The sequence below is a fragment of the Rhyacophila brunnea genome, unplaced genomic scaffold (assembly GCF_057557595.1).
Source record: "Rhyacophila brunnea isolate RB1 unplaced genomic scaffold, BYU_Rbru_1.0 scaffold_19, whole genome shotgun sequence".
NCBI classification, from domain to species: Eukaryota; Metazoa; Arthropoda; class Insecta; order Trichoptera; family Rhyacophilidae; genus Rhyacophila; species Rhyacophila brunnea.
In genome coordinates this window covers 16,946,151-16,972,077 of record NW_028232848.1, presented here as the reverse complement: position 1 = coordinate 16,972,077, position 25,927 = coordinate 16,946,151, and the positions used below count along the sequence as shown (strand labels likewise).

General features: G+C 33.7%; 1 protein-coding gene across 7 annotated transcripts in view; it reads left to right on the top strand.

Annotated features, from left to right (window-relative positions):
• Csk (C-terminal Src kinase) overlaps positions 1 to 25,927 on the top strand; it is a 146,517-nt gene that overhangs the window by 40,127 nt on the left and 80,463 nt on the right. The window contains exons 1-2 of one of the 7 annotated variants that reach the window (XM_085946025.1): positions 12,792 to 12,936; positions 13,367 to 13,412. The exons of 2 other annotated variants lie outside the window; for them this stretch is intronic. The gene's annotated coding sequence lies outside the window, so the exon portion shown is untranslated. Of the gene's footprint in view, positions 1 to 12,791; positions 13,413 to 25,927 lie in introns of those variants that run through there. 4 more of the 7 variants (XM_085946020.1, XM_085946026.1, XM_085946023.1 and 1 more) reach the window with 4 other exon arrangements.

Here is a 25,927-nt window from a genome sequence, read left to right as displayed (position 1 = left end):
CGTAATTGGATTAATAGCGCTTTTCGACTGATGTCACAGTAGACATTGTTGCAAATCAATGATGCCGTTGAAACGGTCGAATTCGATCGAGACTGTTTTCGTTGATTTTTTTAAAAAGTTATGTCTTAATTACTCAATTACCCGACGTGGTGATTACTTGTCGTTTTGAAATTTCCCACAATTAACTGCGAACGTATTAATTGAACATTTTCCGGTATTACTTACTTCTGTACATGACACTTCACGTAAATTGATGTGCCTAAAGCAGGCGCGCACACAAGGAGGGGTTTTCGGGTCTAGAGCCTCCCCAGAAATGGAAAATAGATTATTACTCCTTCTTATTCTTCAACGGGAGTCAGGACCTCATGATCCGGATGATTTGGCCGTCGAACCGCCTATAAATGGGTTGGCCCCACTCATCTCGAAATTCAGCTACACGCAAGGCCTGTGGCCACTGGGAGACTGGCACTCATAAACTGGTATAACTATCTGGGGCATCCAATATTTATTTGCTTTAATATTCTGATGGGGTATCTATGTCTAAAAGACACAAACGGACACTAACAATCCTAATAATTATGACCGTTAAGCCACACGCATACGATAACGACTTGTGAGGTCGCAATAATTCGTATGTTATACTTGAAGGTCAGCTGTTTATAGCTACCAAATGTGCGGAGTGTCTGGATATGGGCAATATACCCGGAAAAGTGCTTTTGTCCACAGTAGAAGCGCTGAGAAGCTATGAGTAGTAGGTAGAATAAATGTGAAAGTCAGTGACACCTTCTGGATTTTGTTGCACACTCCCCGTTACGTCGCCTTAAAAATCGGTAAAAAATATTATAGATATTGTTTTCAAAATGGATCCCCAAACCATTTTTCTGTGTCCGCGCATGGCTTAAACAACTGGTAACCAGACAACTGTGAAGAATCTTCATGCATCTTTCTTTCATTCTCTTTCGTCATGGCAAATCTTTCAAATTAATGTTAGGTATCTTGTTTATATTTTCTTAGTTTTTAATAGGTATTTCTTATCTAAATTCGAATGGCATAATATAATGCTTACGTTAATATTCGCTAGCAGTTGTGAATCTGTGTGTATGGGTGTTAATCAATATGTACTAACGAACGCACTGTTTTTCTTATTTTTTCAATTATTATTTATCAAAAATCAGATTACAAGATATAAAATAATTATTACCTACACTCAATCGGCATATTATATTTAGGGATGTAAAATCAGCGCCGCGGGCGTATTTTTATTTATATCAAGTAACTAGAATGCGTATTCACGCCTTTGGACCCAGACCCATCCACCTACGTAAATCGTTAAACAAAATAATGATTAGTAACCATTTTTCGCACAAAAAAAACCTCTTGGGATGCGACCGAACGTCACGATGTATTGTAGAGCCGATACTGGCGTTGGTTATAATTTATAACCAAGGTAGGTTCCCAAAGTAGCGGCACAAGAAGACTGAAGGGAACGCTGTACGGCAAATGAGAGGGTGAATGCTAGGCTGCTCAAACGGGCAAGTAATACTTTTCGATACATCCGATAAAGTAATCTCATAAGTGTAAAGTCGTGTGTTTGAAAAGCTGTTCGTTTTCAATTTTATTGAAATAAAAAAACACATCAATCAAACCATACATCCAATTTGAAACAAAAATCTTTCCGTTGCACTTCAGACAATTTTGCTGTTTTCAGACATGCTTAGGACACGAAAGGGACAAGGAATAGAACTCGACAGGTTTCACTTGCACGAATCTATGTGATGAGAAGTTATGGGGATTTATGCATGTAAATAATTGTAAAGCAACAGACATCGCATTCTAAACACACATCTTTATTAAATTGATTGTAAGGGAGGGGGGAGGTTTGCGATCAGGTACTAATATAATATGCTCTAGAAAGGGTCGGTTTGATGAAAAAAGAAAATAAATTCGAATTATCTTCAGGGCTTCGAACTGTTTTTTTTGTTTCGTTTCGGTTTTCGTTCCGGTTCAAATAAATATATACTTTATATATAAAAATATGTACTATGTTCGGTTCCGGTTTTCGGCTTGGCCGCTTCAAATGTTTTTATCTGTGTAAAAAAAATATATTTTCTACCATAATTTAGAACATTTTATGGTACTTGACACACTTTGAAACCAATGGTAGTCATGCTGCACCGGACTGCGTAGCCATACAGTTTTAAAATAATATATTATAGATTAGAATTATGTCGAAATGCGTCACCACAATTAAAGTGTTATATTATGGGGATATTTTAAGTAATGGAACCTATCTCCCATTTTTATATGTGCACCTTATATTTTTTCACGGTTTTTTGCACTCACACGGCATGTATCCACTGTGCAAAAAGAGAATCGGGTGATATAAGTCACATCAATTCTCTTTAATATTTATGTTAAATTTGATTTCTTTTTAATTAAGTGAGGGTATCAATGAGACGACAACTAAAGACCAACATTATTTAGTATGTGATAAAATATTTAAAAAATTTCCATTTTTATGTGAAATCTACCTATTCTGATATAGATGAAGGTGCTTAACGAATTCGCCATCGTGTTATTATAATATTCTGTGCTGTATAAATAATATGGTAAGTATTGGCTTATCTGCTTGCCTTTTGGGAATCGTTGTATATTACCGGTGTTAATTAATTAATTGAATTCTTTTAATTTTAACATAATCATTCGTCGACTCGTGCGCTCAATTCTGCCATTTTACGGGAGCTGCCTACAAATTGTCCTAAATTAATTACCACCCATTCATTATAAATCACAATGCCGTTTCCATGTATATTCATATCACGTTATTTAGGCTCGTTTTGCCGTAGCTGTAATACAGATTTCATGGGAAATTTGAACCTATGTTTGGCTCATCCGGCTTATCTTACTTCCCACACTCGTTCGCGCCCAGGGGCTCTATGTTAGAACTTGCGAGTGCAAGCTTCCCGGTCGAGATGACGTCATATGACATCATTATGACGTACTACCGGAGTGATAATAGCATTCGAGAAAATAGCGAGTGGTCAGACAGCGGCGCTATTCATTGTCACCATACACATATAGGTGTATCATAATAAAATTTTCTATGGTTATTCTGTGCGCGGTCGGCATGCCTCGAGCGTGACGTCACAATTACGTCATCTCGTCTGGTGCCACACGAGACGAGAGTTAGGAAATCGCGGTCCAGCGCCACAATAACAGACGACTACTCAGGTATTGTTCAATCATAATATTCAATTCATTTGCTTCTTAATTGGACCACAGCTCCACTCTGCATCACACGGTGGGTTATATCTTACATTGTTCGCCTTTATACGAATTATGATCAACAATGGTGGAGTATAATAAACTCGTTGCTTTGGAGATAAAGCCATCGTTTGTCTCGTTGTTATTCTGATCTCCCTTTCTTATGCCTGTTTTAACGCCGTTTTCACGCCATTTTTATTATGCGACTTTATACATTGTGTGTATTGACACATCATTATACAATATGGTAGGTAACAATTTTATAAAGTTAAATAATCCATATTAACAAGTAGTAAAACCTTCTCATCCGTTTTAATCCCACTAAACCAGGTAGGTATCTCCAAAGCGTCGATCTCGGGGTAGATTTTAGTACCTAGGTCCTACCTAGTTCATACCCAAGGCTCACTTTAGTCAGGCCGTGACACGAAACCCTAAATATCGACGGTAGTGCTAGTTTTTTTATTGCTCATACTGAAAATGCAATATGGCAATCAGTTTTGTAGAAAATGATAATTGCTTTATATTTAAATTTCGACGAAATATTATGTTACCGCATTGCATTGGAAGATAATCAATAACGAGCACTACCATCAAAATTCGGAATTCAGTTGCCGTGTCTTGAATATAGTCCGTCTTGGATCATATCTATCATAAGCCCATAATAATTGAGTCGTGAAGCGTGAAAATTCAGTTATAATAATATAATGCGACTTCATTGGGATTTCGAAAAGATTAACCATTTCTATTTTTATTTCGTTAACCAGCTTTCGTGAAAATCGTTTGCAAATTAACCATGTGGAAACCAGTGTGACCTCGTCATAACATGTTTCGTATTGCACCGTTCACGGCCTGCCGCAGGAGTATTTGTAACGCGTCAGTGTCCTCAACCAAATATAATACGTTTGTTGAAGACTGATAACGGGAGAATGTGGTAGATCACTGCCAGTTTTCGTACTGGATAGTAGATCATAGTCTAATTGAAGTTAGACATCCCTGTACTAAACAAAGATCGACGACTCTTATGTTTTCTATCAAGGCGTTCGATGCATTTGAATAAACAACACACTACGTGGATGGTTTATTAAGTTGATTCCTTTCCCCGAAAAGAGGTATTATCAATAGACCGTGGTTATTTTCCTTTTACCATAAACTATAAAGCCATGCACAATAAACATATTTAGACTGTGGCTACCAGCACCCATGGTCTATAGAGGTTTTTTAAACGCTTTTTACTGATGCAACCCTGCTAAAGTATGCAATTTTTAAACACCGAACTGAACTGTTATGTCAAAAATAGGGAATGCAGAAATAAAGGAAGTGGATTGTCATCTGGGTGATGCTTTACGATGGTTGACTTCGCGAGAGAAATGTGGGATACATGTTCACACGTATTAAAGTATTATGATAGTTTCAATAGTTAGAAAAATATCATCATATACATTACAGTTTGTCACGTAAACGAAACGCGCACTCAATCTTGGTAATATTTGAGGATACTCGGCGCGTTTTGTATGTCATGTAATATACCGAATCTTGCTTCAAAGTCTTGTCCATGGCGACTGGCTTTCAAATTTATATATTATTAATATTTTCTGGGATTTAAAATATCTGCATCATTTTCTTGTTGCACAACGCGCACCAACTGATACTCGAATGCCTATTTCAGAAACTTATTTATTTTATTTTCAATCATTGCCAAAGTTCGAAGACTTTGTGTCAATTGATTATTATGTCAACTGAAATCAAATCATTTATAACTAGCTCATATTGCACATTGTGATGATGGTATATTATACTATTCAGCATGAATTAACTTTCCTAGTCAGCTAACATTAAATGTTTTTTTCATGTTTCACTTTGTTTCCCAACTGCTTTCTTCTAGTGTGTACACGGCTTTTTAGTTGTAACTTGTGGCTGTGTTATGTTATAATTAAAATTAATACTATCAACCGATGCTACTTGATGGAATTTTAATTTAAATTCTAATGGATTCATGTTGTGTAGTATTCCACTTTAATTATAATTAAGTATAAAAATATACTTTTTCCAATCTAATAAATTATTTATTTCAAAACATCAACATACTAATATTAAGCCATCGATAGCTTTTATATCTGACGCCACAGACAATAACGTAATACTTATTACACCGGATGTATAGTACCTTCTGTCTTTTTTGATACATAACGCAATATGACAAAACATACAGTGGGCATGCATTGCGACTTGCAGGGTTGCCAGCTGTCCTGGTTTGGCCGGGATCATCCAGGAAAAGAAGATTTTACCCTGGAACCGATTGCACCTCAATTGAGACGCAGAATGTACCAGAATTTTACCGAATATTTTTGAAAAGTCAGGTCAGAACAAAACGTAGCACCTTTGTACGTAGCAAACTTTGTGATAGGTAATAAAAGCTAAAAAAAGAGTCAAGAGCTTGAATAAATTTGGAAGAACATAGACAATGTTAGAAGTGGAGAGGAATTTGGATTTGGATTTTGTACGGATCTTTTTTCTGGCAGGTAACTGTTCTAACGAATTGGAAACGAAAGCTAGAAACACTCAAATTCTGGTGGAAAACTTTCAATACTAAATTTATTTGAAACTTGTCCCGGAATTATCTCGACTATGTCTTGTCTTGACAACACCCTGTTATTGCGACACGTATGACAAAATTAGTTAAAATGTCTTGTGTAGGCAGTGCATGCTCAATTCTCTTTGAATGCTTTCTGCAACTTGTTTCGAATGATTATCGTACAGCTCGCGAATGAAGAGATTGTCAGTTGGAACGAGATTCCAGATGATGATAAGTCGCCGAGCGGAAGTGTGCAAGAAAGCAAGCTGTATTAACTGGAGCAGGGCATTATTTATTATGATAAAAGAGACAGACACCACTGTTTATGTGTAAGACATTTAGCGACTTGCACGAACTAAAATAAGGAATGCACAGATAAATACTTTTTTATACAGTTATCAATGTTATCTTATCATTCATTATTATGACTGATGTTAAATTATGTCAGTTTTATCATATCTACTCGTATGTGTCATTGATTGCACACTGGATAATAATATGTTGTCCATATTTTCTATCAATAACCGGAAGAGACTTTTCACAGACAAAAAGTAGCAATACTCCAAAGTACAGTAGAACCTCGATATATAGCGGGCAAAATATCCGGTCAAGTGTGAAAATTGTTGTAAAAATCCCATTAATGTTATACAGTATGTTTAAATCCAAGTGTCACCGTTTGTAAACAATGTTCTGCGCATAATACTCACGTCATACCTCACGCACTCGAATTCGAGTCATGATGCCGTTCTCGTAGAGTAGACTGAAGTTTGCAACGCTGGCCGATAATTCACACAGTTGCACAGCAGTTCAATTTGTTTACTCGAAGTGAATGAATGCATTTATTACTCCATTCAATAAGTTTACAATGGTGAGCAATGTATGAATGTGACCTCATTACTGAAACTGAAATAGCAGATGAAGTTCTGATCTTGGAAAATGAGAATGGAAGTAAAGATGCCGAGGAAGGAGAAACAACATGCCCAAAAACAAAGTTATCTGTGATAAGATCGCATCTCGACGATCTAATAATATTTATTGGTTCGCCGTCCGAAATTCAACTTCTTATATTACACGCATTTTCGTAATTTTAGAAAGTTGATTATAAAAAAACAGCAGACATCAAAAGTGCAAAGAAGTATTATCGAAAGCAAGTGCGTCGACATCGAACATTAACGACACTCTACAACGGACGAGTCTGATCATCCGAAGACGAATACAGTGCATTTTGTTTATGTTTTTATACGACAGACTTTCGGCTTCAACGGACATCCCCTCACCCGCATTAGTCTGTTATATCTAGGTTCTACTGTATAGTGAACGCAGTGTGTGTTAGCATTTATACCAGCGGCCAAAAACATATAGGTAATTAATTATTAATCCGTGTACGTCATGCAGCCCAGCTAGGCAAATATCCAAACTGTTGCCCCACGGTGACGTAGTCGGTGGATTGACTGCGCGTCTGAAAAATGACATGTTGTTTTTTCAATATGTGTCCGGCGTGGACTCAATAAATTGGGTGAACGGCTGACAACCAATCCTCGTAAAGTCGTTAATAAGTATAACCTCCACTTCGTGAAAGTCTATACGTTCCAGTTAGGACCGAAAATGGTTTTTATTTTTATTCTGTTTCATTAACAATTATTATTTAATAACGTGTGGAGTATGATCTACCTGGCTGTTATCTGTCTGTCTGTTTGCCTACGATTACAATCTGTTATGTTTGATATTAAATTAACTCATAAAAATGTGTACCCATCGTTGAAGGTTTAGAAAATTCATTCTGACTATCTTGAAAGTATTTTCTGCTCGCATTTTTATTATGAAATTACCCTGATAAATTGCTCTTGAAGAAATATGGCGTCTGCGTTGCCGGTGTCTTGTATAATAATATGTACCTGTAGGTATACCTGCAATGCAACAAATCGATATATAGCTTAAAATGAAGATATCAACACTCGTGTCAGTTACTTAGTTTGCTGTATTATTTATATGGAATTCGTCGAGTAGGTATTTGACCTTTTTTCTAATTCGCTCCGGGTACGACGTCGGCTCCCACGCGAGCCGGAAATTATTTGATGATGATTGGCAGTCGTTCGTCCAAGGAAGACGTTGCTTTCATCTTGTATCAGTAACGAAGCGCGGCGGAATGGTTTTGATGGACCGGACTCCATTGACAGGATCCTCGATCTAATTTTGCTATTTTTTACGGTATACTGTGCCATACGTAGTCACATTGCTGTTTGCTTGCTCTATTTCGGTATTACTGACAATTGCCGAAATATGAACCGTGACTATTGATTGCTTTGCATTTTTAACTAGGTATTACATTTTTTTCTGTCAGTACGGCCTCGTACTACGGTTTATGCGAGTTATTATTTATGGAACTAACGAATTATTATTCGAATTGTCCAGTAAAAAAAATGATGTTCAAACGTGAACTTATTTTCACATTTCGTTTCCATCTGAGGTTGTGAGGTAAAGTACCCGACGGTTGTAGGTCCAAGAAGTCCCAAAATTAGTTTTTTGTATGAATTTTGTGAAAGATATAGTGTTAAGAGTGGGAGTTATTCCTCGAAATGTATATTATGAACTAAATTCAAATATATTATAATATTATCTACCGCATAATATATACAGACGAAATACTTATCGAAGTACATAATACATGACAATTGTATTGTAATACAGTCAATATCGGTAAGCAGATAGGTGTTTATCAGTTTATTTGTCGGAATAGGAATTGAAGTTATCTGTCGGATTAGACATCCGATTTATTTATACATGTGCTAACTTATCTACGATTCTTTCATTACTCATTGCTCATAATTTTAATCCAAAATAGGATAGGTGATGTTATAAATTTGATTGATAACCTCGAGTCAGGTCACAGTCGTAGTCACTTCCCGATTGAACGATTGACCGATTAATTAATATTCCTTCAGCGACGCTAGATTATCCGCTCAAATAATCGAGGACTTTTTCGCTCATTATATTAATTCGATCCAGCAGCTGATAAATATTATAATGAAATATCAGTTTATTAGGATTTGGCCCGAGAGTTCTTCTGATGTTTTTAAAATGTTTAATATATATTTATAATCAAATCTGACGCGAGTGAACTCTATGTAGGTATTCTGCAGAGTCGAAAGAGTGAAAATTTCCTTTTGTTTTTGATTATTTAATGCGAGCAGGGGATGGCTTGCAAAAACCGTAAATTCATTATTCATCGGGAAGTTTGGTTGTAACGTAGCGAGAGTGGTTTTAATACCACCTACCCAGTTTCCCAAATTTTCAAAGCGCTCTAGAAAAATTATTTTAACTGGGTTTGTTTTTAACTCGCTTACGCGAATTGACGTTATGTTTTGATTTAGTTGTTTTTCTTAAAATACTAATTTACTCTTTACTTTCTGGTTATATTAACGACCCTTCATCGCAGTTGTTTGGATCATACTCGTTCCTCATAATGACGAAAAAACAAAATTTATTTAATTTAATTTAAATATATAATATTATGTACTTCAGTATATTTTATCTCCATAAACAGTTTTGGCTACTCAAAACCAGGTGGCAAAATCAGAATTAAAGTAATAAAGGTGGTTTCACAGTGAAACCACTGAGCAAGAAACGGCTAACAACTCAATTTTAGAGGTGAAAATCAATTATTGTATGCCGGTTCTATAATTGTATATTGGAAATTTTAAATCTTTCTAACTTTGGCGCATACGAATTTATTTGTGTTAGAATGTCTAATGATACATCTGTAATGCAAACAAAAATTTTACGTAACTATTTTTAGCGTCGGGCCAGCAGTACTCCATGTGTTTTTTTTATTCTGCCTAAAAGGACATACATCTGATAGGTGTATTTATTTCTCCCTGACTCATGTTCTTCGCCACCCTTAATTAACCATCCGGTAAGAAACCTCGATAGTAAATGCGAGGTATCCATAAAGGCATCTAGAAAAAAAAATATTCGTCAAAGCAGTCAGCCCAACTGTTCTTTGATCTGCCCTTGAAACTATAAATACAATGAGGTACCTACATAATACACAATGAAGTAATATAGTGTCATACAAAGTGATAGATACAATGAAGTACACTAACTGAGCTAAACCATATGAGTTTAGAGAACAATCTCTACCCAAAGTCAAACACACGCAAATAGAATACAGCTAGATCCGAAGCAATCTATTTTAACATAAACACAATATCCATTAATGATCGCAGGTTAATTCCGCATCTTAGAGGACAAACAAGAGATGCTCCCGGATTCTTAGATAGTTAGGTATCAGTGGAGGTTGAGGTTATCATCAAGAATTCTCGAATCTTGAGAAATGAACAGTTAATAAATCACATGCTCTAAATCAGGATATAAATATAAATCAATATTAAGAGCTGCAGAGTTAATGCTACACGGCAAATATGTCGAAAAAATTACGTAGTCAAATGAAGATATATATTATAAATCAATTCATTCAATGTTCATGGGGATGAAGTCAACGAAACTAGATACATAGATCGATGTCATTTTAATACTGATAGTGATAATACTGATAATTCACTTTAAATCTTGACTGATAATGACGACAACGATACATTGTTCATTAGTATTCACGAGGCTGTCATCTGTTTACACTCCTTTGCAGTATGGAGCGTGATTTCATTTGCATACTAAACTTTTGTTGCTGAATGACCTCTTCTACTTCCAGCAGCTAAGCGGGAGGCGGGGATATCTTCACGATAGTAGAATAATATTCGCGGTTATCCGTTCCAACGCTTGTGGCATATTATACTTTCTTTAGATAGGCATATATATTTATAAAAAAACTGCTCTAATGGTTGTATTAGGCCGCTTTTAACTTTTCAACGCCGTTGGGCTCTGTGTCATCTCGCTTGCCTAATATTTCGACAGCGAAATGTGTGTATTTTGCTGTCACATTTTTTCATTAAATTTCCTTAACTCGAAAAATATTAACACAATGGCGTTAGAGCTTGCGTACAGGTATAATAAATAGTTTATAGAAAAATACGTACAGAATATACTCACACCAATAAAATGGAAGGTTATCATAAACTGCATAACTAATCATGTCGTTGAAATTCACAATTTATAGCACGGACTCCCAACCTTTTTCAAGTAGCGACCTCCTTTTAAAATAGCAAGTAACTTACGATCCCACGTCACATTTGTATGAAAATACATGTTCAATACGGAAAAGCATATACTACAAGAAAAACACATTTCAGATAATCATAAAATTTAATTCCCCTCGTGGATCAGCAATACCAATACAATTACCTCACGTTTTCCATCTTAACCATCATGTTTTCTTTTACTCTGTTTTTACATGTGGATTGTCAATCATCGCATTTTTATAACTATTACTAATCTCTGTTTGTCTACTGTCAAGTATTAGGTACACTAGATTTGCTTCTACTTTCAAATTATCAAACATTACATTTTTATTTCCCTTGACTAGTCTCGGATTGTTTATTTTACCTACATTATTATACCTTTTATATTCTCTTGAAGATTGTTTTTTGCACTGGGATTGCTTCCACTAAAGTTTAAATTAGCAAACATTGCATACATTAATTTTAAACAAAATTTATCTGTTCCTACTTTCAATAATTTTGAATTCAATAATATTAATTGCGTGTGGAAGAAAGCGTTATTAACACATACCTACGTAAGTTGTTCGCAAAATAAGTAGGTACCTAATTATTATTTTTTGAATGCCGATTTCAGTTTACTATTTTTTATTTACTTTTACCTAGAACTGCGATGGCCCTAAACCGGTGAATTAGAGAAAACCAACTCGTATTTATATCTTTAAGTTTCGACATTTAGATTTTTTACACGTGTGCACTGAAGAAGAATATCATAAATATATTCTCGTTACAAGAAGTAAAGAATTTTTTTAATTATTCGATTTTCTTTAAAATTTTTAGGTGTTGCAACAGGCCTATTAAACGAATTTACAAAATACGTGTCGATATGTTACGTATAGATTGCATAGATATTGAATCGTCTTCAACTAGTCTTCACTATAAACATCGCTGATCCATGTTCCAGTTGAAGTTAGTTGAATTTTTGTTTGTAGGAAAGAGACAGCAAGCAGGGTAAATCAGGGAGAGTTTCCATAGAATTTAGTGGAGTATTCCCAGAGAACGTGTTTTGCTGCATTGTAACAAGTTTCTATACAAGAATGTTTTCTTCAACATCTTTGAAAAATATCCTTAATGTAAAATCGTCATTATTCTATGTTAAATTTAAACAATGTGTTTGTTTTGTTTATTAGTTGAATCAGGAGTATAATATTTTGTTTTTTGGGAGGCGAGACTTTTTTTGGTTTACTATGTCTTAACTTATTATGAGGACAGAATATGCACATTTAAGTTTTAAATTATATTATATCAGACACTATCTCCAGATAAACAAATTATAAAAATACTCTTGTTTAGAAATGTTAATTGGTGTATCTATTTTTTATTTCTTTTACATTATGTATGTATAATAAAACAATCGATATTGTGTTATATTCAATGTTTTGAATATGTACCTACTTTTACACATGATTATCTCAATTTAAGCTATTTCTACAAAATAAAATATCTAATATGTATTTTGCTTACAAACTATGATACACAAAAAGACCACAAATCTTTACACACATTGGCATTAAAATCTTAATTTCTTAAAAACGCTACTTAAGAACTTTTACCCTGCAACCACAGAATTATTAAATATATATTGACTTATCTCGTGAAAATAACCTTTAATTTTATGTTAATCATAGGTGTTGACATTACTTTTGTTTATAATTTACAATAATTACTGTTCCGCATAAATAATCACAATCGCACGTTTCTTGGCACTCGATTCGTTTGCAGACCAGAATCACCACAGCAATACGTTGTTCGGGTTGCTTTGCGAGTTTGCGCTTTGATCAAACAGTTTGTGTTGGACAACGCGCGAAGCAGGTTCGTGCCGCGACTGTCCCACGTGTAAATTTAATCGGCCAGCAAGGTGTATAATCGTTTTTATTATTATACAATTTTATACCCTGGCTACCAAGTTACGCGCTACCACCAATCGAGGTATGCACACGTTGCATGTGTGCGATTGATATTATTTATTGATCTTATTGCAACTGATTCGATATTTGAAAATTCATGTTGATTTTCGAACGTCAAATTTTCGTGTTTGTTGTTTATTTTGAAAATGAAATTCGAACTTTGAACTCTCTTTGAGACGTTCGATTTGAAAATAATTTTCAAAGTTTGTGAATTTTTATATTGATCTTTCCGTGTTAGTTTTACATATTTACAATATTAGAATTCAGTATAGTGTTGAATATTTGTATTGGTTCTGACATTTCTGATTTATGTGTGTTTATACAACATTATTCCTGTGCAGTTTTCCTCGTTGAATAACGTTATAAAACATTAGAACGTAACATTATAATTACCTATATATTGTGTGGTGCTGTTTGTTTATTATAGTGTTTTATTTGGTTTTACATTGAAGGTGGACATACGGCTTGATTTGAATTGATTTTTAGCACGCTTCTCAGGTGAATATATTATCATACATTAATAATGTTTAATGTTTATTGCGCTTCCATTTAGATAACATATATTATATTTTATAGTGGGTTTCGTAAAATGTCTGTAGTTTTTTTACGATAATTTCATAACGTGTTTTGAATGTCCCATATTTACATATCGAATTTCGCATGCCTCAAAAAGCAATACGCAACAAAATCAAAGTTTCACCATAAGACCAATATACATATTGAAATACTTGTTAATATTTATTATGTGAAAAAAATGTTAAAAAGGCTTTACTCAACTGTCTGGAAATTGTGTGTAATTCTGGGTACCTAAGGTAATACATAATTAAAATAAAATGTAATGATTCTTTTATTATTGCATTATAAGAAACACTGGCTGTAAACACAGGGGACTTATGAACTTTTTTTTAATTCCAGGATTCCCCCAGTTTTAGTGGTAGAATGATAACTATAGCTAAATAATATTATACTAGTCATATGGGTACGTCGTTTATCGCTCCCATATTTGGCAGCACTATAACAGTTGACGTTTCGGTAGATTATATGATTCATAACTTTGCACTCCGGCTCTAGGATGAAAATTATGTAATATTATTCAAAAAAAATTTTTTTTACATATATTATTATCTACATATTTATTTATATATTTATTACTATATATTATATTAATACAAGTGAATATCATTTGATCTAATTGTATGCGAGGTAATCAGGCAAAGTGGTGTATCAGTATTAGTAAAGAGTGCAAAAAAGTGCAAAGTTATAAAAGTATATTTTTTTCTACTAAGTACGTAAGATATACCTACGTGATTTTTTGTGATTGTTCAATCCAAATATTCTAAATACCTTTCGATGGTTCGGTAAATTTTGCTTGTTGTCTATGTACCTACCTACAGTTATAGACACAGTCTGTTCTTTCCTAGGCATACATAATATTATGTTGCATTGCAGTGTAAATGTTTTGGTTTCGCTACACACTGACCGTATTTAGTGTTTGAAGTGGTCAATATATGTAATGCCTAAACTATAAAACACTACTATCCATTCATAACAAATTAAATGTCCAGGTTTTGTCTTGGAAATATCTGCACGTTCAATAAATAATTGAATGAAGTTGCATTTCAAGAACTCCATTTTAGTATTTCATTGGAAACATCACAAGTTCAGGTTTTGTGCACGATGTTGTTTCATTCTTGATAAAAAAAACATCTTTGATATTACGGCTTTTTGATGTCAGAAAAACTCGGATGCTGTCTTCGGGGTCTATCTGATTTCTTTAACTTGTTTTCAATGGCATTGTGGTAGAAACATAGGTTGTTGCAGAAGGTAGCAGCATTTTTGTCGCTTGTTTACTATATAATATCTTTGTAACTCGCTAATATTAAATTATTTAGCAGGGTTAGCGAACCTATGGCACGTACGTAAATTTAGCTGACAGGCGAACTATTTATAAATTCAATTTTTTATGCATAGTATATCCGGACTCCTGATTTATATTTCGCCTTTCCGTACATTGACATTAAATTGGTTACAATAATTATTATATCCAGCTGACGTTCGCCATAGAAAGTGTAAAAACTAAACAGTGTAGACGCGGCATTATGAGACAAAGCATAAATCACCCATAGAGAAAATCAAAGCAAAACAAAGATCGGGGAATTCAAAATAAAAAAATATTCAATCAAACAACCTATTTTTATCGGCAGTCATTCAAATATAACAGCTGCTAGTTATTTTAGTTTAAACATAATCGCTAAAATGGAAAATCGTTAAGTGATGGGGGGGGGGGGGGGGGGGAATTATGAAATAAGCGTGGTTAAAATGTTCCAACGATTTATTTACAAATTTTGAAAACAAGAAAAAAATTATTCAAAGAAAGAAAAATATGCCAATCAATTGTAATGTTTAAACTTTTTCAATAGAATTCTGAATCACTTTTTGTTGTATTCCCCCCCCCCCAACTGCTCAGTACGTCAGACAGTCGAAAAATAATATTTGGCAAAATTTGGCAAGCGCACGTAAAAAGGTTCGCCAAACTTGTTCTATAGCGACGTAATGCCTACGCCTAATTTGCAAACTAAGCAAGTCGGATATGACTCTTGCCTCACAATGAACGTTAGAGCTCTCACAGACGGGATTCCGGTGTCGAGCCACCGAAGAATCCAGCCACTCTACACTGCAGTGGCTATGGCAGCCACTGAATTCATATCGCACCATCACAACTAAACCGCCACAAGTGCGAAAATTATATGATTTGAGTTAATTATTACGTTTAATCGCTTCACCGCGGAACATTTAATTACTATTTAAATACCACGTTTAAATAGCATGCTAATTATATATAATGGCCACCAAATGAGGATACAACAGCTGTGCTGTCAGCGCTGTAAGGATTAATAGTAGGGGAAATGTGTTCAAAATGGCACAGTGGGGAAAAATAAACTTTTGCTCTCTGGCGAAATGGTGCAGTCTAACATGATGCAACTAGCTCAGGAACAATGCATGACCCTTCTTTTAAATATTAAGCCATATTGAGTTTACTCAAAACAGCCGTACAAGAAGATACAGTGGAAAGATTTGTGAACCAAACGAATATTTTTGCAGCTTGTCGACAAAAGGTAATATTACATGTATTTTATATTATTAAATCTATATATAGATTTAATATAAACCAGCTTAAGTAGCCGTTATTAGTGTTCATGTACGATGTAAATTTATCATAATTACTGAAGTGTAAACTGCATTTTTTTTAACGAATTTGCCAAATTCATTTGATTGGGATAAAATGGCATACATTATGGTAGGCTAAAACGGCATATTATGTGATTTATGATTTTATTGTTTCTGAAAGATTATGTTCCGAAATTACCTACGTAAAACTCTGTAAGAGACATGGGATACAATGAAAATAAATCAGGCAGTTTTAGCTGTGAAAATGAATGGAAGAACTTAAAGAAGGCATTTTTTAAATAAAAATAAAACAATAAAAACGGAGATAAACATCTTGGAAGATTTATGACTACTTTTCCAGTGGAAATTGAATGTCAAAATATGAAATTTTTATTTGATAATATATTTTTGTTTCTATTTTTGACAAATATTTTTGTCGTTTGCCATTTTGTACAACTGGAGGGGTGAAATGATTTTTAACTACACGTTTTTACTTCTTTTTTTAAGGTAGTTTTACTTTATTCATGCTCCGTTTTTATAATAAATTATACGTTTTGATATTTTTTTTTTCATTAAACTAAACACTATGCCATTTTGTACAGCCTTCTCCTACATGTAACGGAAATTTTATATCTATAAGTCAAAAGATCGTTCAATTTCTAAATATATTTCGAAAACACAGTACAAAAATGTGAAAGGTAAAACCAATTTTGCGTTAGGCGGTTTAATTTAAATGGTGCGGTTTCATTACTCTTCTAATTAATAATAATATAATAATAATCACATGTTGGTCGACGAATACAATACTATTATTATTATTACGTATTATTATTATGACGGTGAATCTAGCCGCAATAAAAATGTTCTTTGGTCGATGCAGTAATAACAAACCATTTATTTTATACAATGCGTATAGAATACGTTGTTTAATAATTATATGATATCTAATAGCTTTTTCGCAGGTACCTATAACTAATATAGATACATACAAATACCAACTAATATATACCTAAAGTAATACTATAACTAACTAAAATATACTAAACGTTAATTTATTTAGATTTAGAATATTTTATATCTACTTATCCGAAATGCCACACTATACCACTTACCGTGATTAAATTAGTTATAAGACCTTAAGTAGATAAAATGCAGGCTAACGTTCATTTCTAAAAGAACACACGCCCGTTCTATTTAATCATGTATTTAGGTATTACAGGAGCGAAGGGTGAAGGTAAGCTGTTAAGATCCACCATAATTAGTACACATTAAACTTTTTTAGTCATACGTATTTGTTTTTATTGAACAATTTACAGATATTATTGGTTAGATTTTTAAAATCAATTAAACCCTGCCTAAACCAAACCATACTAATTTTGGTATATTTTGGGCGTTACGACAAAATTGTGCATACCTTTTCATTCATACTTATTTGTTTTCGTTGGATTAAGAATAAATATCATTACACATTTTGTTGGTTGTTTTTTTTAATTCATTAAGCCTTGTCTAAACCAAACTATAAAAGATTAAAAAAAAATTATTCTATCTTTAAAATATTCAAAGTTATGTATGGTTTAATTGCATAATTTTAGATATTTTATAGATAGGTATTTTTTTACTATTATCTATTATGGCTTGGTTTCGCAGGGTTTAATTGAATTAAAAAAACGAAACAACAGCTTCTGTAAATTGTGGTGTTATTTCAATGAAAAAAATACTAATACCTGATAAAGTTTAGTGTGCACTATATATAGTGGATCTTAACAGCCTACCTCCACCCTTCGCTACTGAGGTATTATTATTTGATTTAAATATATATAACGTGGAAAGACACATGATTCATGACATGCAACGGCAGGTACCTTCCTACATATTTCATTCAAAAAACACTTTTAGAAAATAAAAGGTTTTTATTTTTTTTACTTTTTCCACATTTTATTTCATAATTTTGATATACAAGCGCTTTTATCCTAGCGTAAATTTTCAATTGAATGACAGTAAAAAATATAGGTACATATTATTGAATAAAAAAAAATTATAGAGAACGTCGGTTTCGATTGTTTACTTAAATTAATATTAACTTGTTGGTGATATTTGTACTTATTTATATACATTATGAGATTGCCTAATTTTATCATAGAAAAATTTGCTGTGTTTAAAATTCACCTACCGTATGTTAAAAAAAAGGTTCCCTATCAATGACAAATTTTGTATTGTACATTGTAGTGATGAACGCTCGATAAATACAAACTTCATTATTCCCATCCTAACCAAATAATAAAAAAATATATTTCCTATCTATAAAATATCCAAAGTTGTGTACCTATAATTTAATCACATAATTTTAGATATTTTAGATGCCTATTAATATTAATTACGCGTCAATGATAAATTAAAATTTACAAAATAAATAGCGCCGAGGAGTCCAATGAAAAGACAATAGGTAATTAGACCTGGCTTCAGCAATAAAAATAATTACACGACAAAGTATGGTAAATACATTGAGAGAAAAACTTGTTACTATTTATTTCTTTACATACCTACTTAAGTAGGTATTTTGAAGATGCTCGACCAAACTGATCTATTTGATTATAAACTATTGTCAATAATGAATTTCATCAAATCGATCGTAAGAAATTTTCTCACCAACACCACCATCTGTAAATTGTCTTTTTTATTGAAAACAGAATAATACGAGGGTGGGTCAATAAGTCCTTAGAAAAGCCGACAGGTGGCGCGACTAGTACTGTAAGCGGTTTGTTTTCATGCAGCGGCACTACCGATTCCGTATGCTGCGAAGTTTCAATCAGATTGGTCGGGTTGTTGTTTTTTATTTTCGTACATTTAAAAAAAAATTTTGCTTCTTTATAAAAATGGAGAAAATTGAGTTTAGAGCTGTTATTAAACATTTTAATATAAAAGGGTTAACAGCAAAGGAAATAAAAAATGAGTTGGATTTAGTTCACGGCATATCTGCTCCTTCACTTGCAACTATTTATAACTGGTTAAATGAATTTAAACGTGGTCGTACATCAACAAAGGATGAACCACGCTCAGGACGTCCTGTAGAGGTGACTACACCAGAAATGATCAATAAAATCCACGATATGGTGTTAAGTGACCGAAGATTAAAGTTGAGTGAGATAATTGAGGTTACAGGGATCTCAAAAGGTAGCGTCATTTCTATTTTACATGACAAATTGGACATGAAAAAAATTTCTGCAAGATGGGTGCCGCGTTTGCTCACAGTCGACAATAAACGCAATAGGGTGGTGGCCTCTAAAGCCCTGTTGTCGCTCATGCAACGCAATCCGGATGAATTTTTTCGTCGCTTTGTGACTGTAGATGAAACATGGATACACCACTATACTCCCGAGACGAAAGAACAGTCAAAGCAGTGGATTGCGAAAGGCGAACCATGTCCAAAGAAGGCGAAAACCGTAAAATCAGCTGGTAAGGTTATGGCTACTGTATTTTGGGATGCACGTGGAATTATTTTCGTTGACTGTTTGGAAAAAGGAAAAACAATAACAGGGGATTATTATGCATCTTTATTGGACCAGCTAAAAAACGAAATTGAAGAAAAACGGCCTCATTTAAACAGGAAAAAAATCCTCTTTCATCAGGACAATGCCCGTGTTCACACATGTTTACGATCAATGGCTAAAATTGAAGAATTGAAGTTCGAATTGGTCGACCACCCACCGTATTCGCCAGATTTAGCCCCCAGTGACTTTTTCCTTTTCCCAAACTTAAAAAAATGGCTAAGTGGACAACGTTTTTTTTCAAATGAAGAAGTCATCGATCGGACAAATGCTTATTTTGAGGACCTTCCGAAAACTTATTTTTCTGACGGTTTAAAAAAAAATTGAGAAACGTCTAACCAAGTGTATTGAGCTCCAAGGAGATTATGTTGAGAAATAAAAAAAAATACAAAAATAAAAACTGTTTTAATGCTTTTTTCTAAGGAATTATTGACCCACCCTCGTATTATTTTTTTTTTCAGAATCTGGATCAGTATGAAACACTGTTTTCATTTATGCATTTTATTTTGAAGAAATTTCTATTTAGCTAAAAAACATGCCTATTAATATTAATTATGTTTCAATGATAAATTCAATTTCAATAATAATAATAGCACACGTGTCGCCGCATCAAAGCGGTCTTTGTATTAATTATTATTATTATTACGATGGCCGGAGTTTCGACCGAGGCAATGAATAAAAAAAGGTAATAAAAACCGCGTTTGCAAATAATAATGAGTTCGAGCGGCTTGACATTGTGGCGGGCAAAGGAAAAGTGTGCGATTCTAGTAAACACGAGTATCTTCCGTCTGAACGCTCCCATTTAGTTATGTGTAAATGCGGAATCTCCGCCACACAGGTGGCTTAAAAAGTGCGATACGGGTGTCTTCCGTCTGAACGCTCCTATTTAGTTATGTGTAAATGCGGAATCGAGCCACGCCGGTGGCTCGACACCGGAATCCCGTCTGAAAGAGGGCTTAGTTTGTTCTGTATTTTGTGTGGGCTTCTATATAATTTGTATGCCGATCACGTGATGTGCGATCATACAATCCCAGCTACTTAATATTGTGTGATTAAATTTACATTCCGTCTCTAGTAGACAATTTATTGACATTCGCGAATGCTAAGAATTCGCGGTCGTGTTACTTCACAAATCAGAATCAATCAATAAGGATAATAATATTATGTTTTAAAAGTAGTCTAGATTTTGACAACGTCCTACGCAGAGATTAAATTGATACAAATTTATAATATAGCGTTGGAAATTTCGTAATAATATTATCCACCCGAAGTATCCATTTAGGAGGTAATTTTCAAATTTGGTCAAATCTAATTTTTTGCAAAGTGAGAAAATGCGATATTTTCATTCTTTCTAAAGGTGTGCACCTATTTATTAGCAACAAAACATACACGTCGTTTCCTTGATCACAGTCATAATGTATGGCACTTAGCAAAATAACGTCTATATTTGAGATAACGTGTTTGATATGGGTTTGATGTTGTTTGAAAATAAACCTTTTGACTTTGGATTTATCCACTATTGAAAATTACTACCATATTTAGTAGGTTTTTAAAGCGTTTTGACGTTGAATTCTCTAATCTCAAGCACGCTTTAGTTTTTAGACAGTGATCTAGCAATGCATTTTTTTGAGTTGACTACTTTTAAAAATTACCTCCTGATATATTCAAAACTAGGCACATTATATTCTAAGGAGGGACGGATATGATTTTTCACCACCTATTATAAATAAGATGTCAACTATTTCTGAGTTCACCCAACTGTTGTCGGTCGAGATCACAATACATTAAGTGTAATTTCATAAATTATTCACATACATTTTATGTAATTTTCTTAAGCTTAGATGTTGCTGTGATTGTTTCACTGCTACTGCGACATCGCTATTACAGTATTACTATACTATTATACTTGGTCTGTTGTAGATTGTTAAGTTTATGAAGTGAATGGAAAATGTATTGTATATTTTAAGTAAAGTGGGTAAAATATAGTATTTCCGCAAAACTTATAGTATCTGTACCTTGTTTTTTAGCCTTCCTTTTGTGATATTGTAACCCTCGTGGGAGATTTTTTTATTCGAGGCCGGGTTACTTTATCTAAAACCCGGGCTATGATAATCCAACAGATCCGGGATAGGGATTTCCATTCCGAAGAAATCTGCGGTTTCTTCGCAGGGAAAATCCCTATTTACAATATATATTACGACGGTCGGTGTATTGTCAGTTTAATGTACAATTATGTTCATAATATTGGTATACTGATGCCAGCTAGGTAGGATTGACCAGCTATAAGTAATCGGCTGTATGATATTGTGTTTGGTAAAAAGCCCACTCGATTCTGCATCTAGTAACCATCAAATATTGTTTTTTCAATGTGTGTATTTGACCCGTAGAAAGGAACCTACGGGTTGGGAGATTTACGAACAACTATCCTCTCTAAATAATGTTATTATAACTTCCACTCGGTGGATTACGCCTATATGTTTCAATCAGGAACAAAATTATAAAAAGAATATAGTAGATAGCTACATAATGTAGTTATTACTCCATAATATTATAATAGATTGACATTCGTGGCACGTAGTTTTATCTTCTTTGTTGTTTCATGTCACGTTATGAACGTGACATTTGTAATTTGCAAAGATCACTAGGCATATGTAAATAACTAAATTTGATTCTCCAGGTATGTGATTCTGTCAAATTTTATGTTTACAATGTATCCGGTTTCGAGAAAATGTATTGTTAGGATAGGATACTTACTTGGCAGTGCACAGTTACGGTCAAATTGAGTTTTAAAATCAATTTGCTCTGTGAGCAGTTCTCTTTGTATGAATCTTATGTTCGATGAAATCGCTGTACGGCTTATTTAAGGTGACGCATCAGTGAAACGCCAAATAATTTTCAACTGTACGCGCGACGAAATTTTGTACTCGCTTCGCATTCATTGAGAGAACGTCGAGTCAGACATACGTCACTTTGCTGCGTGATGGCGACGGGCCAATTAATTCTAAAATCGTGTAAAGATGACTAAAAACGTTACCCATTTACTTTAAAAAGAAAACATGTCAATGAATATATTATTATTGTTACTAATAGAATAATAAACAGAACATAAAATGGACGTATGTTGGATTTATATGAGAAATAATATTTCGTTTGACAGGCGTCTTTTGCACCCGCGACCCGCAATCCGCACATCGCCTAGCAACGATCTTTTTAGACCGTGCCTCAACTAATGCATGGCCTTAATTAATTGAGAGTTTAAAATATATTGTAAAACAGATTTTTTCTAGTAGGTACCCAACGCGGAACGCCTCATCGGTTTTTACACTGCGTTGTGCATTCACGCATCAAACGACATGGTGTATTCTCTGGTAATTGGGTTATCACAGTTTGTAGTGTACTGCTTTATTCCGTTTTGCCACTTCGAGCTCTTTAGGCAGTCTATTCATCTTTTGAGAATCGAGACTTAACGAGCCTTAATCTTGGTAAATGGAGGAAGTTTGTAAGTACACTCGGTGATAAGCGATAACTCTGATAAGACTTACTAAAGAATACAGGAAACGACCGTCAAAGTATGACAATATAAATACGAGCAACATATAAGAAAACATGTTATGAATTTCTTATTCAGATTTTTTAGATATAATAAAAGTTTAAATATAGATTCATATTTCTTTGATTAGATTAGATTAGAGTCATTGGCACAACAATGAATGAACAACGAATACAAAAAACTTTCAAGATAACTAATTATTTATCTTCGTTTCCCGAAAATGTTAGTTGATTCGTAAATGAATGTATAGTTCCGTTCAATAAATTTCAAGCTAAATTGAATGTACAATGACACAGAGGTAGGGGATCGCAGGTCACATTGGACCCCCGAACGTATACCGGAGTTGTGCCGCTAAATTTGAAAATAATTCGGAAAATTCATTTAATCTCATATGTCGTACTTTACAAGCAACTGGCTGGATATCTTGAGCCTTCCAAGTTTAGTAGTTCGGTGCTGACATTTCGATTTTTTATACCCATACCCATTATATGTCACTATACCGTAATATACGTGAATTTTTAACAATAATTCATAATAAAAATCGATCAAAAGTTAATCTTACTATTGCAAATAGAGCTAACATAATAATATACATTGTCGCTCGATCGTGCTAACGACCATGATAATATTACCTGTCCCGGACCTATATGATAATCCCTACCTATCGGTGCACACTAAACTTTGTCAGTCATACGTATTTGTTTTCATTGAACTAAGACTACTATTATTTATGAACCATCCATGCGAAAACCAAGGCATATAGTCAAAAAATACTTATCTATCTATAAAATATCTAAAATTATGCCATTAAATCATACATAATTTAGAATATTTTATAGATAGAATATTTTTTTTATCTATTATAGTTTGGTTTAGACAGGTCTTAATGAATTTAAAAAAAACCAACATGTGTAATTTTTATTCATAATTCAACGTGAACAAATAAGTATGAATGAAAAAGTGTGCACAATTTTATCGGATCGCCCAAAGTATACCAAAACTATTATGGTTTGGTTATGTAGGGTTTAATTGATTTTTAAAAACTAACTAACACCATCTGTAAATTGTAGTCTTACTTCAATAAAAACGAATACATATATGACTAACAAAGCTTAATGTGCACTATTCATGTCGGCATACCTCCTCTTAACAGCCTACCTAAACCCTTCGCCACTGCTACCTATATGAACCTATACGAACGAGTATTTATTTATGTATATGCGTTCAAGTACAATTTTACAGACTAGAATTGCATTGACTTTAAAAGTTGTTATCGTCTGCTCAAAATGTGCATATTGGTGGTGACTGAAATTTATCAACATTGCAGTACGTTAAATTTTCAAATTCAAACTTAAAATGTTATGCATATTGCGCTTTGCTCCGTGTTCCCCTCATGTCCACTCATCAAATTTACATTGTCAATGGAGCACGCAAAATAATGTGACCGGTAAGTATCCCCCGTTCAATTCATTATATTGACTAAGCAATGTTTATATTTTCATTTGACGGAAATGTACCCGGTCATAATATTATTAGATATTACATTGCGGGCATAATGGCGCGGATGCGGACAATTTGCAAGCACTACTTACTGCCATTAATATTAAAGAACTTTTACTTTTTCAACCGCGGAGATATAAAACAAACAGAAAACCTCTCAACTGTGACATCGTACGTCATTTTTACTAACCATAATAATAACTTCACATTTCTATATTAATGATTTACTTGCGGCTACCGTTTCCTGTTCATTTCTTCCTTGGGTAAATTATATTCTTTTCACTTTCAAAATTATGTTTTGTAAATCGATCGGATACTTGGATCAATCGAGCAGTTTTATCCAATGCAAATGGACCATTTGGAAATTACTTTGGACTGTAACAGGAACTTACACTTTCGTTTCCTAACATTTTGTATATTTTACACTTTCATTCTGATTTATAAGCATAATCACTGGCGAAGACTCCATACAATTATTTAGAACCTACCTTTTTAAGAAATATAAAATACCAACAGTCACCAGTCTCTAAGTTTAGTATTGAATAAAGATTCACAGACAAATGCATTTAAATACTGTATCCAAGTATATCGAATCTTCTACTAATACGTGCAAACAAAGGCTTGGTATAATCCAAAGTTGTTTGTACCTATGTAGTTTTATGCTATTTTGTCCTAGAGATCTCAAATTTGTCTACTTACTACTTACCTTTGCGTAATTGTTATTTTATTTTGCGTACGATGGACAAAGTCCGCGTGAAGAAGCCCGACTGACAAATCCTTTTTTTTGTACCTTATAAAAAATTTTGCGTTCGTTGTCTTTTGTTAGTGGATATCTTTTACTTCTGAAGAACGTTTAATATAATATGCTCGGTAAATTGTATCAGTAAAATTCTGAAGATAAAACAAAATTTAAAATCTAGTCCTGTAAATATGGCTGTCCTAGGACTTTTCTTCAGTTGCCTACAACAGTGGTGCACAACCTATTTGAAAGAAGAGCCAATTTTCTAATTTTTCACGGGCTGCAGTGTTGAAAAATAAAGATATAATATAGGTACTAGACGAGACTACAATTATTATTTTAAATTTAATAGTTACATATTTATAATGAAGTACTTGTTATTTTGGGCCGCGGTTTGTGCATCACTGGCCCACTGGCACCCTTTGCCACTGATATCAGTATTTTTCTTACTTCTGTCTTAAAGTGTTTCTCAGTTTTCTAATTGAATATATTAACTATAAGAGAAGATTCT